Source organism: Rhagoletis pomonella, unplaced genomic scaffold (assembly GCF_013731165.1).
Source record: "Rhagoletis pomonella isolate Grant_MI unplaced genomic scaffold, Rhpom_1.0 Rhpom_scaffold_04378, whole genome shotgun sequence".
Classification (NCBI taxonomy): domain Eukaryota; kingdom Metazoa; phylum Arthropoda; class Insecta; order Diptera; family Tephritidae; genus Rhagoletis; species Rhagoletis pomonella.
The window spans coordinates 9958-16374 of NW_023462928.1; the positions used below are offsets into that span (position 1 = coordinate 9958).

Genomic DNA, 6417 nt, shown 5'->3' on the forward strand with positions numbered 1-6417 from the left:
CATGTTTTTAAATCAATATTTATTATTATATATTGTCAGAAAATAAAGATTTTCATAGATAGTTTGCTGTGGCGAGAACAAAAACAGCAGTGTATTTTGATGAAGAGCTGCCAAAAGGCAATAGGATTAACTAACAAGTCCACGGGAATTGGCTGTGTGGCTGTTCCAAAGATTTGAATTGATTTATTTTTATTTTTTTATTTATTACTTTGAGCTATGTTGTGAATAATAACACTAATTTCATTACAGCTAAGGGCAATAGCCCGAAATAGTTTTATTTCTACTTAATTTAATTTAAATATAAAATATAAACTTTTGTATATGTGCATATGTACATAACTAACTTATTGAAAATGCTTGAATGAATATGTATAAAATTATGTGAGTACTTACGAGCTCTGCCTTTCACGAGCTTCCCGTCGTTGCATTTCTATTGCGGTGGTCGCAATTGTGCGTTTCTTTTCGCCTTAGCCGCCAGCAAAAGAGTAGATTTTGAGTTGTTGTAGAAAAAATTCAATAGTTGCAAATATGTATGTATGCAAAATAGCCACCAAACCAAACAATTGGTTAGTGTGAGAAAAAGTGCTTGTTTATAGATTCCAACAAAAAAAATTCTATTGTTACAACCACTGCAGAGTTTGGATTGGTATCGAACTAGAATAACATTTATGAATTACAATGTTTTTGCGCCTTAGATTTGCGATCCCACGCACACACACGCACTCAGTTACTCACATTCCAGGCCACACGAATCCTTACGCAATGTTGTAAACTCACAGATATATATTTTTTTTGCGTTTGTTTTTTTTTTATGCGTTATTTTCGTTTAACGGCTGTCGATTACATTCACAGGTTTGCATGAAGTCAATTGCTTAGGGCGGGCGCGTGTTGCTTGTTAGTAGCGATTTTATATTTAGAACAAAAAAGCTCCGATTTTACCACAAAGTTTTAAGACAAAGGATATTGTTTTCGTCCGTCAACGCTTTGAATTTATTTATAAAGTTTGCTGTCGTTGTTGTTGTTGTTTGTAAGTCGCTTCGGTGGGTTCCAACCTAACGAGGCTGTCACTGCCTGGTGTAGTTATGATCCGCTGCCGTTCCTCTCCTTAAGAAAATGCGGTGCACCCGTGCGCTGTCCTTATAGCTCTACGTGGACGGTGTGCGGTTGAAGCAGAATATTAAAGCGTTATTTAGCTGTGGCTATATACGGAGATGTTTGTTTTTTTTGATTTTCCTCTTCCTCGGATCAAGTGAAATTGCTGCCGCTTACACTGATTTGCTATTACTGTGGCGGCCAATTAATTATCTGATTATTTTTAACCGCATATTTCTTAATATTTACGAAATGAAAACTTCACACAAATATAAAAAATTGTGTATGCCAAAAAAAAAATATTGTTGAGCAATTTCAGTTTGACAGATTTGTGACGCTGGTCTGCTGTGAATCGTTTGCATTTATTGTCAGCAAGCAGATTTTACAATAGTTGTTTAATGAACACCAGTTTTAATTATGTAGATATTGAAATACACCAAATTTTCCAAATTCCATATCTTCTTGTTTTGTGCAAGAAAATAGTATGTGATTTTTTACACAACAAAAAAAAAAAAACAACACAGCAATCGAATTAGGTCTATTGAAGGGTTGTTTCGGAAAGGCTTATTGCTCGTGAAACTAAATGTAATTTAATTAAAATATCTGAAAATGCAGTTAACAGCCAAACGTGCACTATGTCAACCTTCTATTGTTGGGTATTTTTATATTTTTTATGAAGCATACAAATCGGGAACTAACCGTTTCGAAAGCGCACCAACGCGAACACCCAACTCTCTGTTTTGTTTTATTGTTATATCGATACTATTTAATTCCAGTTTCATATGTACATACGTATATACATGTGTTTTATTTGGTTAAGTTGTGTTTCAACTTAGTCGAAAATTTTTTAGCGAAACAAAATTTATATTTTGCCTTTTTTTTTAATAACGTTTCATACGCACAGACGCATAAACGACCCCTGCAGTCGCAGGCATTGATTAGCAATTGCTCCCTAAAATTGCATCTCACACTTATGTCGATTTAAAGATTTCGCTTAATTGTATGTAATTTCGGAACTACTACGTCGGGTAGCTTTTAGCTTGTTTTAATTATTCAATATTTTTATATTCCTCTTTTTGTAGACATCTCAGTTTATTTAACTAATTCTTGCAATTTATGAGAAAACAAATGCTTAAGCATATTGTTTAACGACTTGGTGTGGGTTTTTGCTGACTATGTTGTTTTTGATCTGTAAAAAAAAAAAACAATACATATACATAAAATTAATACAATATTCATATGAGGAGGCTTAAATCAGGTAGAATATTAACAAGGTACATATCATAAACTTTATAACGGTTACACATAGCAATTTCCGGTACAGAAATTTCTGTTTTACTACATTTAGTCTAATTTCCCACTTTAATGAAAAAGAAAATAGTGCATTTAGGGTTTACAGCTTTATAAGGTAAAATGTATAACTAAAATAAACCAATAATATTGGCCTAAAATACAAACCTAATTTCCACAAAATTTCAAGAAAATATTCTATATTATTGCAACTCATTGATCCTGCTTCAAATCTCATAAACGATGGACGTTTAATTTAATACTATCGATTTTGGTGGTAAAATTGGTACCGTTGGAAAGCTAGAGATCCCCTTTTCAAAAGTACCCACTTCTAGGTGCGGGAACCTTCCAGTTTTTAAGATATTTAGTATTCAAGTTTTTTCATTTGCTTAGTAAACAACACTATATATGTATGTATATATTATATTACACAAATCAACAAACATAGACTTAGACATGGGTATATAGAATTCTCCTTTCTATGTTGCCGGAGAAGAGGGGCGGAACTTCTTCCTTCGGCCACGCTTAGAGATTATAACCCTTACTTTCGTAGTACGAGTTCCAATACCCCGCGCCCACCGAATTTATTTAAAACGGTACACGCTTTTTATGTTTTTCAACCATTGGCTTTTTTTGCTAAAGACAAAATGCAGCTTCAGATTCAAATTCTTCGTCCTCGGAAACCCCCGAAAGGCTTTTGAAGGTAGAAATGTTTGCTTTTAAACCAATTTTAATTTTCTTAAAGGTCAAGGATCAACTAAAATGAAAAAGCGTTTAAAATCGCCAAACTAGTAAAACTGAGGAATTACTTTTCTAGCCTTCTCTGGACTTGATGGTATGCTGCTGCACGTTTGCTCAAAAATATAGATACCCTCAGATCCTCGGTAGTTTTTTCTGTAGACCCATTGTTAAAGAAATTCACGATATATACGGTACGGCAATTTTTTACCGTTGACATACATACGGTAAAATTGCCGTGGATTAACATTAAAGCTACCGTGGCGCGTGTGAATAGACCCTGCCAAACCCGAAACGATGGATTACTGAAAAAATTCAAAAAACAATTTAATAATATACATATGAAGTACATATCGTCACCTGAAATGGAAAAACCGTAACAACATTGCAACTGAAATTGAAAAAGTCGTGACTAATATTTTTATTTATTTTTTCATAAAATTAGCCCTGTTCGCGTACGCACTATCCAGTAAATCCAGTACTAATTTTACTAGTCTTTTCTGGATGTCATTTTCGTGCGCAAAAACTTGCAAGAAACTAGCAAAAGGGGGGAAATTGAGAGAGCAAAAATTACAGCTGAACTTGCAAGTTTTACCGGATTTTTACTAGCAACTATTTGCTAGTAAGAAAAACAGCAGATGGCATGATGCTTAATGTAATTCACAGAGTTGCAATTGACAAAATAAACCTATTTAAATACATAGGTGCAATCCCGTATTCCTCGGACTAAAACTAGTAAACATTCGCTCAGAGCGAGAGAGTAACATTGAAAAGTACGGGATCGCTTTCTAGTAAAAAATGGTAACTTCTGTCAACTTCAACATAACCTCCAAAATGGTTGTAAATTTTTGCTTATTATGTATGTAAACACACTCAGTTCACATATGTAAATAACCAAAAATACTTTAAAACCAGAGTGCACTTTTCTTTTGTTTATAATTTGGTTGCCAAACACACTACAGCAGATCGTTTGACACATTTACCAGAATTTACCAGCAAAAAATTCTCGGACTAAAACTGGTAACTTCTGGCAGAGAGAGAACCGTATTTACTCTCTTTTTTGTCCTCTCAATAGTCAGAGAACCGAGTACGGGATCGATTTCCAGTAAAATCTGTCTGATTCTGACTGGTCTGGACTCGTACGGGATCGCAACATATAATAAGATGGAAAATACTAGTTTTCTAAGAAAATTGCATCGGAAAATAACAAATTAATCAGCTGTTCATAAAACTACTTAGCAACTTCTTGCTGGTTTTACGTTTTCGTACTTTCTTACATATTTCACTCATTGGGAGTAAATATTGGCTTAAAGCTTAAACAGACGGCAGCGCTGATCCCGATTAACTCGGTCTTAATCCGGATCAACAGCAGTTAATTCCCGAGCTGATCCGGATCAACGCTGCCGTCTGTTTATGCTTTTACTCACCGAAATTTGGTTACTGGCAACTTACTGAATAGTTTTTGCTGGAGAATACGAAAACACAACTATTATGTGGGAGTTGTAATTTGATCATGTAAAACAAAAATTGAATTTTGAATTTTTTATTAGTTATTACTAGGGATCATGAAATTTTTGTTTAAAATTGCATTCAATCGTTAGTGCATAATTTGCAGTAAATGCCTGATTTTGCACATTTTGCAAAAAATACCCGATTTTGCATACTTCATGAGAAAATTCGCAATAGTTTTGCTAAAACACACCCTTGCCGATGTACGCTAAAGTAAACCGATGTAAGTCTTGTCCTGGTATTTACAGAATGATACACTTACCACAAAAGAAAAACATTACATTTTGTTTTTAGAAAATACTTAAAACACTTGTAAATGTACATACATATGTATTACTCCCCTTGTTATGGGGAAAATTAAACAAATATCAAAAAAAAAAACTGTCTATTATCTCAAGCTTAATCAAAGTGTATTATAAACATGTTGAGCTTAATTACATTTCGTTTATATTGTCAAACGTTACCAAATCTTTAACCATGCACTAAAACACTGGAATATTTTTTATTTGCCGAAAACCATATCAGCAGTATACAACGTGAATGAGATAGACAGAAGGATTTTGTGATGCGTTGCATTTCATTTCCCATTGATTTTCACACTTTTGTTGCAGTGGCAAATTGGTGCCGCCACTTCCCGACGCAGAAAACAATTACGTACGAAAATACAAGTAGATATGCAAAAAATGGGGTTCATAGTTATTGTAAACACAATTTTAAATTGCATAAAGTGAAAATGCGATGGCCAAGATACAAGAAGTTACTACGACAACGTAAACGACAGGGTGCTCTTTTCAGTTCAAATCAGCACAGCTTTTTGTCGTTCTCATAACTTTTGCACATACATATATACATACATACGTGCATGAACTGCTACACATCATTGCATCACAAGTAAATATATAAATTTTCTATTACATTGGGCAAAATATGATTCCACCCTATCGGAAGTGGTGCAGGTTATTTAACATTAGTAAATATGCTAAAGATATATTTTAAACCATTTTAGTCATGGAAAATCTCACATCTTTACACTTTGAGGTCACTAGGCATATGTATGTATATTACTCGTCTAGAAGCAGGAAAAATCACCAAATCAGACAATCTTTTTTGAATGATAATTTCTCACTCACTTGCACGAAGCTGACCGTAGTAGTAAAGTAGTATTTAATTAAAACTACTTGTTTTAAATAGTATTTATTTGATAATTTTATGCCACAAAACACCAAGAAAAACCGTCTCGTCGACGGCCAACCAGCCGCAGTGCAGCTATACAACGAGAAGACGAGATAGAAACAGCCGATTTTACTCGTTTATCAAAGAGATTTTGAAATTGGCACCCTGTGGGCAACAACAAACCAAACTGCAATGATTGCCACAAATGTAAATACAACGCTAGTGCGGCTCTTCGGCCTGGGCAATTGCTTATACAGCGAACCGCCTTAGTGCGAACGAGTCCACAGGTGTGCAGTGAAAAAAAGCAAACAGCAAACAGTAGGAAGACAGACCGAATTAGCTGCTAAATTCGAGAAATTTTACTTCACAAAATTGCATTATGTGAAGTGACCGGCTACTAAATGGAAAATTAGTTAATTGTCTTGTACAAATTAAACCAAGTTTCAATGGCTATTGTAAGCTAATTAATAACTTTTCAAAATGTATAATAACTGTCCCCGTAAAATGAGCTAATTTTAATTTGCAAACCCATATTTTTCGAACTTATAATTCCTTGATCGCGGAGTGGCACTGTGCATCAAAATATATACAAAAACTTAATTCAGTGCAATGCAA

At 34.2% G+C, this 6417-nt stretch overlaps 1 long non-coding RNA gene across 1 annotated transcript; it reads right to left on the minus strand.

The window, feature by feature from the left end:
• Window positions 1–467: 467 nt before the first annotated feature.
• LOC118754676 lies at window positions 468–6007 on the minus strand. The gene is made up of 2 exons (XR_004994926.1): window positions 5760–6007; window positions 468–2281 (listed from the first exon to the last, which is right to left on the minus strand). It is a non-coding gene; the product is annotated as an uncharacterized LOC118754676 (long non-coding RNA).
• Between the last annotated feature and the right edge of the window lie 410 nt (window positions 6008–6417).